The sequence below is a fragment of the Aegilops tauschii genome, chromosome 7 (assembly GCF_002575655.3).
Source record: "Aegilops tauschii subsp. strangulata cultivar AL8/78 chromosome 7, Aet v6.0, whole genome shotgun sequence".
NCBI lineage: Eukaryota > Viridiplantae > Streptophyta > Magnoliopsida > Poales > Poaceae > Aegilops > Aegilops tauschii.
Window position 1 is genome coordinate 501,993,570 of NC_053041.3, and position 12,398 is coordinate 502,005,967.

General features: G+C 44.5%; 1 long non-coding RNA gene across 2 annotated transcripts; it reads left to right on the forward strand.

Annotated features, from left to right (window-relative positions):
- The first annotated feature begins 695 nt into the window (after positions 1 to 695).
- On the forward strand, positions 696 to 6,667 carry LOC123494696 (uncharacterized). 2 transcript variants are annotated; one of them, XR_006666142.2, is made up of 4 exons: positions 696 to 963; positions 3,557 to 4,557; positions 4,638 to 4,816; positions 4,997 to 6,667. It is a non-coding gene; the product is annotated as an uncharacterized lncRNA (long non-coding RNA). The 2 variants fall into 2 exon arrangements; XR_006666141.2 differs by having other exon boundaries at positions 4,638 to 6,667.
- The last annotated feature ends 5,731 nt before the right edge of the window (positions 6,668 to 12,398 follow it).

The window sequence follows — 12,398 nt, forward strand, 5'->3', positions numbered from 1 at the left end:
CGCCCTTCACTCGGGGCATTAGAAAGCCGTCGATCGATTCGGCTTTGGAGAAGGGTTCGGTCCTGGTGGCCTTGGATACTTCATCCGGTTGCTGTTGTGCTGTGCGCCACTGAAACTCTGATTTATGTTGGGTCTCGCTCAGCTTGGCTAACATAGGCTGGAATGGATCGATTGGGGTTCCTTTCCTCGTCTGCTTTTCTTGTTTTTGACTCAGATGCCACTTGCTGCGAGTTTGTCTTGTCACAACTTTTCCTCGAGGGAGGGCTCACACGCTTCCTTCAAAATTCGCTATAGAACAGCAGAGCAGATGCGCATTATTATTTCTTGTGATAAAAGGGATTACGTAGCGATCCTGGTAATCAAGGTTAAGCAAGATAGCCTCTACCCCACCGGTCAGCCTATAAAAAAGACCATAAAAGCAGCAGGGAACATGCGCCCATGACGACGCTCGAAAAGCTGGCTTTCTCCTTGCCCGAACTTTTCATCCTCGATCGATATCTTTTCTGGCCCCTGTTCGAACACCAGCTTAAATGCCGAGTTTATGATCAAGGACATGATTGAGAGAGAGAGAGAGAAGTGACAGCGCGCGCGTGCCGTGTCATGTGTGTGGGGGGTCCGGCCTCTGGCTGGAAAGATATAGCAAAAGACGGGCCGGCCATGCCATGCCATGGCTGCTTTATTGCCACTGCGTCCAGTTCACAGAACTATAGCAAAATGATCTTTAAAAATAGGAGTTCTCAGCACAGAGCAGATCAACGTCCTCCTCCTCCACCTTCTCATGGTTCCCGCGGATCAAGAAAGCCAGAGAAAGGAGACACGCAAGGAGCAATCAATCTCTGCTCCGTGCTGCTTCCTTCGTCCACCGGCAACCCATGCACGGTCCGGCACGGCAGCGTCCGCCTCCTCCTCGATCTCGCCGATATGATGAGACCACCACCACCACGACGGCGACCATGCACGCACGTACGTACGTCCATTGCTTCTTCTACGTACCCCCTGCGCCTACATGCGCCCCAGGCATGCGCTCCCAGCAGTTTCCTCCCCGAGCTCTCGACCGCCCTGCGTCTGCATCTGCGTCTGCATGCAGCCAGCGCTGCTGCTGCCCTCCCTGCATGCACGCACGTACATTCGTTGGTGGTCTCTGGCTCTGCTGGTCTGCACGTTAAACAGAGCTAGCGCGCGGCGCCACGATAATATCCCATGCATGCGTGCTGCTCTTTTTCAGATTCTTTCCGCTGTGGTGAATCGGCACCAGGCGATCATTTCGACCTTCTCCTGCTGCATGCATGCGTGGCGTGCTGCGGCTTAGATTGCTTAGAACGTGTATGCATGCGTGCATGCATGCATGGCTGCAGGGTTTCTCGTTCGAGGCGGAGGCTCTGTGCGTGTGTGCGTGCTAAGCGGTGTACGTTCGATTCAGCGGAGGCATAATGCTTTCGCCGCATGCATGCGTGCATGCCGGCCGGCCGCTCGCCGGCGGTGTCATCGACGCGTGGTACTTCGTCGGGCGGCAAGACGGTCCGTGCGTGTGATGGGCTCGCAGCCCGCTGATGCATGCCTGAGTCTTGTAGCTAGTACAATGGGAAATGAAATGGTCCTGCACTGTCTAACCATTGCTACTGGGTGGATCCATCAGCAAGCACGATCCACATTCATGCGATGCATGCTTTAGGGTGAGCAAATAATGTTCTCTTCTTTGAGATATTTTTGTTATGAAACCAGCAAGCCAACCAGGGCAGGTATGGTTGCCCATCCACTACCAATAAAAATGGTGAAATCATACTGCTCTGCCGAGAGTGGACGATCTGCACACGGGGGCATCTGCACCCGCTTTTCAAAAATGTACTTTTTACGCGTTTTGTAATGTTCAAAAATTCTAAAAAAGTTATGCATACATGTTGACAAAGGTATGTCCATGGCACAAAGTTTTGTGTAAAAAAATATTTTTGTTTTGTCTCAGTAAAAAAACAAATTTTACTGCTTCTAAATAGCGTTTCACGGCACAAAATTTTTGTCTTTTTTGCACAGGCTACAAAAAAAGTTGTTTTTCTGTGAAACTTTCTGCACACACATAGAATATGAAGATGTCCGCGCGCACATTTTTTCAGAATTTTTTGGCATTGCAAAATGTGTTTTCCAAAATGGGTTCATATGTATCCGGGTTCATTCATGCACTTCTCCTGCTCTGCCCCGCTTTGTTGTGTGCTACTGGTAAGGACTAGATTTGCCAACGGCTCCACCAGACCAGCTGCAGAGGTGCAGCTGTGTATTTGAGTGCAAAGCTGCTTTATTAGGAGTAGTATTCTTTTCTGTTCAAAGTCTTTTACTAAGTGGCGGCCCTTTGATCGATCCTGTCGTCTTCCGTTTCTGATTAAAGAGACGCCTACCTACGTGCACGCATCTTTCGCCCATGCTTCACTGTTCCCGCGCACACTTACGTACTGCATCTATCCAGTTACTAAGCTCTCAGGAAATAAAGCTCCCTGGTGAATCGGGGGTTTGTGGGACGAGTGGGTCTCGGTTGTCAGCCTAAGCAAGTTTCAGCGGCTGCGCTCTGCCTGGCCGACGAGCTCGCTCGGGAGTAGATGGGCTGGGGCGCTGCCGCGCTGGGCTGATGTTGATTTGGGCCTAAATATCATATGGTAATAAAAAGATCTAATTTTTCTGGGTGTGCCACGGCACACCTTGCACACACGCTGGGTACGCCAATGTAAGCAACCGATGGTCAGACCTCCCAAAAGACATCGCTCATGTGTACTACTTCCCTTTTCCTCTTCCACCAAAACTATCAGCGCCGACCTCTCCTTTTCCGTTGCTCCCGGCTCCAGAAATATCGCCGCCGCCACCGCCCCTCCTCTGCGTCCTCGTGACCTGCACATCACTCCCTCGCTCATCCCCCGGTCCCTGGCTCCTTGATTAGCCTTCTTCTTGATCGGTCCATAGGTGGGCGGGACGGGCGCATCCAGCAGCCATGAATCCATGATGGTGGTCGACAGGGTCAGTGCTAGCAGCTCCATCGTCCAACGGACCCGCTGTACGCTTCACCTCGTCAGTTTCTGCCCCTCGGAACGTCCTTGTGGGACGGCGGCTGGTGGCCTGAGTAAAGAGGCCGACACGGGGGCTCACAGAGTCGCCGTCGCCGGTCAAGGCGCTTGCAGTAGGGGTCCAGTCCCTCTCAAGGTTTTGGTTACCGGTCGAAATTTCAAGATTTCCCATGGTTACCGCGTATTTCCGTGCCCCTCGGTAAATCACCATACCAAGCAAAAAAATACCATTTTTTTGAAATTTTTGAATTTAAACACTCGATTTACAATTAAGTACGTAGGTTCTAATTAATGTCATGAGAGTTGGTTCTGGCGTGTTGGTAGCAACCTAGTTCCTGTTTTGAGAGGTCTCTAGTTCGAATATTCGTTCATTCACTTATTTGAATTCATAATTCAACTATAAAATTCGCTCAAAATATTCTCGGTATTTCTCGGTAACCGTGGTAACCACATTTATCAGTCCCCCTCGGTAAAATTGCCTCATTCGGTAACCAAAACCTTGGTCCCTCTAGGTGGAAGAACCAGGTGATCCCGGGAGGCGGCAGCAACAACGAGTTCGGCAGCGATACTGCCGGTGTGACGCCATCATGGCCTCCGTGGAACAGAGCGGACAACCCAACCTGCACAACCCGCCGCTGCGGCTCGAGCGCATGGGTTGTGGATGGCTCGACGTGATCTTTGAGTGGGAGGGGGTGGTCGGGGAGGATGACACCCGGCTTGAGAGGCATGCCTGCTGACCCTCGCGGAGGAGGAGGCCAAGTCGTTGTCGGCGGCGTTCGGCCGATGAAGGCCGACCACGACCTCTTCGAGGTGCTCTGCTGGTCTCGGAGAACCGGCTCCTGGCTTTGCGCGAGGAGACCCACGCAGCGACACGCCCAAGGTTGGTTTTCTACGTGGTGGTCTACCCGGTCAACGATGCTCTCAAGGTTCTTTTTCTCTTCTTTTAGTACTCATTGTTTGGACGGTGTTGCAAATAGAATGGCTGAAAACCTGAATTGTAGTATACTGGGATACTTACATTTGTATATGGAAAGTGTTGCAGCTGTTGGCCTTGGTGGCGATTTTGGTGGTCGTGCTGTTCTGTGTGGGAGTGTCCTGATTTTGGTGTTTGTGTTGGTCGGGGGTGTCACAACCTGCTCGAGCATATCTTCAGTGATCGTCACAGTTATCTTCACTGGTTTGTTGATTGGTTCAGCGGTTTTCTATTAGTTGAGTTGTGGTGGCGTGATCTATAGGAAAACATACTCATCATCATATGCAGCTGTCCTTCTACCAGGGATGAATTTTCTGAGTCATGCTTAATATGCTGTCTAATATTTACTCTCTTTGTACCATCTTCAAGAAAGTCATATGGGCCAGATAAAAAAATCCTATTCACCTAGATTTAAATTTGATTGAAGTTATTTCTCACCAAAGGCATAAGGGTTTTCTACCTAGCCTTCTCACCCTTCCTAAGTATCCAGGTATAATTGTGTTCGTTGGTTGGCAACGTGCTATCCACAATATGATAATGGTAAGTTAACCTGGACATTTTGCCAGGATTGATGTACACTTCAGAAAATTTTGGATATTAATGTTGGTGTGGTTGTGTAGGTTCTAGAAGCATTTCTTGCTCCAGGATCTGAATTGTGGATGTTCAATGAGGTGGCAGAGAAGAAGAGGGAGAAAAACTGACTGACGATTGTATGGATATTTTGGACTAACAAACATTAAATTGTACACAAAGAAGGGAATGCTGTCATCAGGCGGCACTTCTTGAGACCTTTGATTCTGTGAGTATATGCTCCATCGTAGAGAGAAGTAGAGTACTCTGAACTTTTCTGTTCAAACAATTATTATTTTTATGAATCGTCCGATGTGGTCCAAAATAGCAAGTCAGCATAGCCCTGCATTTCTTCTACTCTAAGTTTACCTGTGCTGAAATTCACCCAATGCTAACTTTAAAACCACAGATTTTGATTTTTGCAGATGAGTCGGTGGAGGATTCCATTTGAACAATTAGATTCATGGTGCTTAGCTACACTTCTTCTAATTCATGACGTACAGGTGAGCAACAAGTCACGAGCCCCCGCATCGCCCTCCCCCTAGGGCGACTCGGGCGGAGCCAAGAAACCTAGCCGCCGCCGCCGTGAACTCCCTCCTCCTCTCCCTCCGCCGCCGCCGGGCTAAGCCCGGGGGCCGACGGCGGTGGCGGGGGATCTCCTCTCTCACGCGTCTTCGGGTTGGGGCGGGACCCCTAGGCGTGTGGCGGCGCGGCCGATCTGGGTTTTGCGGCGCGGCGGATGGCTGCGGAAGGTGGCGGGCGGCCGCGGCTAGGTGCGGTGGGCGGCCCAGCCACGGACGGCGGCGTGGGCTGTGGGCGCAGCGGCCGGCCTGTTCGGGCATTGGCGGCCAGCTAGGCTGTGGTGTCATGCATACCACCTTCAGATCGGCGGCGGCGGCGTGGAGGGCCTGGTGGTCTTGTCGGTGGCACCTCCGGTCAGATCTGTTCTGACCGATGCGACCGGCGGTGGTGGTCATCTCTTCCGTCAGAGGTGGTCGGCCTGAGGCTGGGTGTTCGGATCTCCGGATACATGATCCAGTACTGGCTACAAGTCGGGAAGACATAGTTGCCGATGAAAACCGAGCCGACGGCGGACGATGGCGGCGTTCTACGTCGTTACCTTGATGAAGGCATCGTTGTGTGACTTATGTCGACCCACTCGTACTGCTCTGGGGGAAACTTTAGGATCTGGTCTTTCAGATCGGACGATGGCGGCACTACAGTGGCGTTTTTCTCTTGGGAGCATCGTTTGTGGAGTAGTGCTGGTGGTCAGAGACGGGAGGTGGAGCAGCTTCGTCTTGCACGGAGCTTCGGTGGAGATGTCAAGTCATGGTTGGTCGACAGGTGCTAAGCTTTGTTATGCCTGGTCGGCAGGTGCTACGCACGACAGATCTTTCAGAGACTTCAAGCTGTGTCGGTTGATGGTGCTTGGCGGCATGGTGCTGAGGTGTATCGGCGGCGACCGCGACGTGCTCAGCATTTCGCGCGTAGGGTGGTGATGCCGTTGGGCGCCGTGGTAGCGCTGACGGCAGTTAGATCGGGCAAGGATGATGCGTCAGTACATCTCTGAAGATGGAGTTGTGGCAGTTGGTGGCGACGGCCTCTGAGAGCGCGCCGGACCGGCGTGTGCCCCATACCCGGCGTGTGGCTTGGTTGGGGCCTCAGGTCTTAGATGTTAGGCTTGGCTGCGAGGTCTGTGGTATTAGGCCCGGACTATCAGCATCCCTTCGTCAGCTGGATAGGAGTAGCGACAGTTGTCGCCTAGACGGTGTGGCTTCCGACTTACTGTTGTATTTCTTTATAAGGTCTTTTGTAAATAATTAATAAAATGCTGCATACATATCGCTCAGATGCAGAGGCCGGGGGTGATCCTCCTTCTTTAAAAGAACAAAAAAGTGAGCAACAAGCAGCCTGGCTTCCGCCTTGCCAACACTTGCGAGTCAACCATTAATCCAGAACTGAAGTCAGAGATTAAGTAGTCTTTAGACGATGTGTTTGTTGCGATCGTGAAAAGGTGACTAATTTTACAGTGTCATCTCACTTTTTTGAAGTGCAAGTGTATATTATGATAGCAAAACTAATCCACATGCTAATAGAAATGATGACCGTGCAAGCATATATTAAAGTATAGTTCTGATCTCACCCGAGCCATTAGTACTGTACACGTTGAGATTCCTGTCATCTTCGTAGCATTCAGTTTACCTCAATGTAAATAACTTCAGTACCCCAGCCTGAAATTGTTGTTAGTGAGTAAATAAACATTACAGTGGATCAATGCAGTAGGAATAGCTTGTAGTAATTCATGTTGTATTTTGTAAAGCTCACGGTTAATTATTGAACCCATGCATGTTGATGTTCGATGAAAGCTGTACTTCCGCACAGTGCATCTTCGTTCTTTTCCTTTCTCACAGCTAATTATTGAATCCATGCTATACTATATTGATGCTCAAGAGATATGCAGTATACTCAGTAAAGGCTCCTGTAATACTATCTAACATAGCTCAACTTCTGCAAATTCAAACAGTGCATCTTTGTTCCTTTGCTTTTTTCTTTAGACTTAAATTTAGATGCAAATTCAGCAACTCTTGAATAGAGCAACTTCCAGGTTGAGACAACTTGGACCACAAACGATCTTCAAAAATCCTGAAATGAGGCGGGCAACCCCAACTTTTTCTTTTGACAAAAAAAAAGAGAGTACTCGCCGTGAGAAGAGCGGCGCAGCAGAGCGCGCGTACCCCTCTAGTGCCATGCACCACCGATTGAAGAAGAAAGCAGCATGGACACTTCGCAAGAGTTTACACGCACAAGAAAATGTCTGTCTGTTTACATTGTAAGTTTGCAGGCTAGAACATTTATGTGGAAATTTGGTTTCCGAGAACAAGGCGGCAGTTCGAATTTAGGGACGAACCAGGCAAAACAGGGGAGATAGGAGGGGTAACACAGGATTATTATTTTCGCAAAAAAAAACCATGAGTACTGGGCCGCTAATTACCAATTTCGGCCGGTCTGGCTTGTTTTCCGGTTTTATCTCTTCAGCTCTCTTTGTTGAATTTTAGCGACCGCTATGAGTCAGGGTTTATTTTTTTTTGAAATATTTCCATTTCATAGATTAAGAATAATATTAAAAATTACTTTCGAAATAATAAAAACTGCAAGAACTAAAACATGGTTTGCAAATTGCAGAAAAACTCATGAATTTTAAAAGTTATTTTTTTGTCAAAATATTCTTGTATTACTTTTAAATTTTCATATACTCATAAAAGGTGTTTGCAAATGTTTACAAATATTCATACTATTCTAAAAAAATGTTCATGAGTTTTCATAATGTCTCCGAATTGTTTAAAAATACTAACGTGTTTTCAAGAAAAACATTAATGAATTTTCTAAAATACATAACTACTAAAAATGGAATTATAAAACATGCAAACCTAAAAGACAAGGAAAAAATGAAAGAGTAAAGGTATGAACGAAATAAAAATAATAGAACCGCGAGAAAACAATTTACACTGACATAGAAAAAAATCGGGCGAGTCGAAGGAAACAAAAAAAGAAGGAACCAAGCCCAATAGCGGAAAGGGGTGCGTTCTCGGGCGAGACATCCTATACGGTGCTTTTGGCACCAGTAGGCCAACTAGCGCTCACGCGAGCAAGTGCGTGGGCCGCCCAACTAACCACGAGCGGATGAGCGAGTGTGCCACTAAGGGCTAGTTTGGTTGATGACCTAGGTGCTTCACGCCTGGCCTGGGCTCTCCCTGGACCATGCCTGGTGTTTGCTTGGATAGTGTCCTGAAAACTAGAATGCTTGCCTGGCCTGGGAGTTCATCCACTGGCATTAGCCTCGTCCATGTTAAAAAAATAAAAGAAAGAAAACAATTTTGGCCCAGGCACGTAATTAGCCTGACCTAGGCGTCATGTTTCTTTTGCCTGGCCAGCTGCCTGGCACTATAATGAGTCATGTGCAGTATGGTCCATCATTTAAAATTTCTTTAATCACTAAATGACAAAAACGGCCATCCACGGATGAAACCAAACACACATACCCAGGCTTGCCTGGCCAGTCAAAAAAGGTCCACCACCCCAGGCTCGATTCAGGCAGCACTTTCCTCCAGGCACAATGTTGAGGACTCGATCCAAACTAGCCCTAACTCCTTGACCCGCTGCCACCGTTCATGGCGAGCCTCTTCACCGTTGACTTGAATATAGTTCATAAATTTGAAAAGAAGTTCACAAATTTGGAAATAGTTGAGAAAACTGATTTTTGTTTAGAATCTGAAATAAGTTCACAAAATTGAAATCATTCATGAAAATAAAAAAGATCACAAATTTGATAAAAGATAAAATTTCTTTTGAAAAAATTCTCGAATTTTAAAACGTCCACAAAATAAAAATATTGTGTATTCAAAAAATAATTATAAATTGAAAAAAATTGCAAATTGGAAAATAGTTCATGAATTTATAAAAAAAATCAAAAATTTGAAAATCATTCGTAATTTTCCAAAAAAGTTCAAGAAAATTTTGGTATCAAAAATAAATAAGTAACAAAAAAATAAAACAAAAAGAAAAATGAAAATACAATTTAAAATGAATAAAAAAAGACAGAAACCATATAAAAACACGAAAGAACTCCCGAAAATGCATACCAGAAAACCGTGGAAACCTTCTAGAAGGTACCCAAACCAGTGGAGGGGAGATAACGGGGTGATGACCCACCTGGACTAGCAAACGAGTGGGGGATGTGCGCCTCGTACGATTTGCGCTCTATTTGTCGTCTTAAGTGCCAAATACGATTTGGGCGCTCGGGAGTCTATGCATGGAAATAGGATTCGCGAGAACTACACACGCGTGAGTCAAGGATCCTATTTACCGCGCGGGTTCATACATAGCGAGCAAACGCACCCCTCCTCTCCCGACCGCTCTCATATGGGCCACCCACCGATTTTTCATATTTGTGAACAACCGATTTTACTGCCTGGTCACGAGTTCAAAAAATGTTTGGGAATTTTGAAAGTTGTTCCCAAGTTTCAAGAAATGTGCACAAATTAAAAAATTTCTTTGAGAAATGTTCATATATTCAAAAAATATTCATGACCTTTGCATTTTAGATTTGGATCTTTTTCTCATTTCAAAAAAATGAAAAATTCAAAAAAATTCCCGGAATTCAAAAATATAGAATTTTTTTTAAAAAAATCCTGAAATTAAAAAACTGTTCATGATTTTAAAAAAATGTGATTACTGAAAATTATTCCCGGATTTGAAAAACTTAATCATAAAATAAAAAGAAAATGAAAACCAAAAAATCAAATGAAAGAAAACATAGAAAAAGAAAAACCGATTCAAGGAAGGTTCTAGAACCTTCCCAAAACCCATGGGACGAAAAGCACATGAAAAATTGAATATGGGTCGGGCCATATGCAAGCGATGGGTGAGTGTTTGGTGACTACTCTCGGACCCACATGATAAATAGGATATGCGCCCAAACACCACCTATTGAACATACCTGAAAGCAGGCAATAGTGAACAAATCGAGGCCCAAGCTGCAATTTAATCAGCGGTTCAGAGCCACAAATGCTATGCATTGCCTTATGCGAGCGCTCGCTTATACGCAATGCACTGTGGGTTGCGGGCTAGTTGGGGGCGAACGTTTTTTTTTTCCGGCGTTATGTAATTTGCGGCTGGATAAACCGTGGTTTCCTTTCTTGATTTTGCCACATGGGGATTTTCCAACCTGGCCTGGGAAGCTTCTAGAACTTCCAACTTTTTTATGGATGTTTTTTTCTATGTTTTGACTTTTGTTTTTATTTTTTATTTTCCTTTTTCATTTTAAGTTTCATGAACTTCCTTTTCTCTTTTGTATTGGGCTTGAAGTCTATTACCTGTTGCCTATTTTTCTTTCTTTTGCTTTTTTATCTTTTCTTTATGGGTATTTCGTGATATTGGGTGAGTGTACATGTATGCACATTAGTACAATAGAATATGTGTGTACCTTATACTAGAGTGCGGAAATTGTACTATTATATGCTTATTATTTGTATATTACAAAAAGTGTAATTTCAGTGCAAACTTGTCTATAAGTTTTTTTAAACCCATATTTGTTCCTCTGCGGTTCATTCTAACTTAGAAATTTTATTGGGTGAGTGTACGTGTAATACCAATGCCACTATTTCATTCTAACTTGGAAATCTTTTTGATTTTATTTTACTTTTTGTTTCATTTTATTTGTTCTAAAGCATAATACCAATGCTACTAATTCATTCCTTCTTAGAAAATCTCCTTTTTGCGGATATTCCACTATTATATGCTTATTCTTGGCATATTATAAAAAACATATTTTCTGTGTAAATTGTGTGCAAAAAATTTCATTCTCTTTTAATTTTTTAATTATCTTTGCTTAAATGGTAATATCAATGCCGATAAGTTCATTCCTTCTTACAAGATTTTTTTTTAAATCACCATTATACGTGTAGTTTGTATATTTTAATTAAAGCAAAAACAAATGTGTAAGTTGATGCATATTTTGTCATTATTTGTTTTAGTTTATTTTATATTTTATTTCTTCTTGAAGGGTAATACTAATGTCACAAATTCATTGTTTGTGAGAAATTTTTTGTTTTCCTTTATTTTCATTTTTCATTCATTTATTCTTTAAATTGAGTAGGTGACACCACCACAACTATTAGGATTTCAGGTGATTGGCCTTTTTTTCTTCTTTCGGTTATCAGGTTAATGGGTTTTGTATTGTGCTTCGTAGTTGCCTCAGCCTGAGAACTGTCGTAGGCTTCTTGTAGTTTGTGTTCAAATGGTCGACTTAGGCTGGTTGAGGAAACCGACTGGAACAAGTTTGTTGTCAGTTGATTTTTCATTGGGCATGCTTTCTATCAGTCAGTTCGGGAAATCGACTGACCCAAAAATAAAAACCATACAACTTCACATAGTCGGTCCCCAATCTTGTTAATTACAAGAAGAGTACTTGTGAACTTGTGATCAGAGCAACAATTTTAAAGCAGTAAACTGAATCACTTTCCAGCCCTCTCGCAATAAGGAGGCGTTTGGTAGCCTCCACGTCTTTTGCGTTTGGGGTAGCTGGTTGTGTTAGGCCTGGCTAAGTGGATACAGGAAAAATCATGGTGTGGAACTCGTTTGGTCTCTTGCATTCTCCCTAGCCTGGCTGAGAAAACACACACGCATGGTTGTTTAGTAACAAGCAATTGCTCCCCAGATGCAACATGATGCTATTTGGTTGCATGCGCACAGATGATTAATCTTACCTCTTATTCACGTGGCAAACTTACCTCACCTGTGAGTAGGGGTGCTGAAGGAAGAAAAGAAGGGCAGGCTCGAGGTACAAAAGTCGTGCGAAACTGCAAGACGAAACTTTACAGATGAGTTTTCGTTGAGTTGGGGAAGAAATCGGGTGGCCCAAATATCCTTAGATTGTGATGTGGAGGTCAGGTTCAAGATTAGTTATGAAAATCAACTACGAAACATGTCAACATATATTTACATAAATACCCGTCATCCTATTGGAGAAATGGATGGGCGCAACAAAAGTGCCATTCTCACACCACAGGTACAATGAACTAAATCAGCTCAAAAAGTTATCAATACATGCATATTAGTTCATGCGAAATCACCGTAGATATTACTCCCTCCGTTCATAAATATAAATCTTTTTAGAGATTTCAATTGGGACTACATATAGAGCAAAATGAGTGGATGTACATTCTAAAACATGTCTATATATATACATTCGTATGTAGTTCTTATTAAAATCTCTAAAAAAACTTATATTTAGAAACGGATGAAGTAGATCA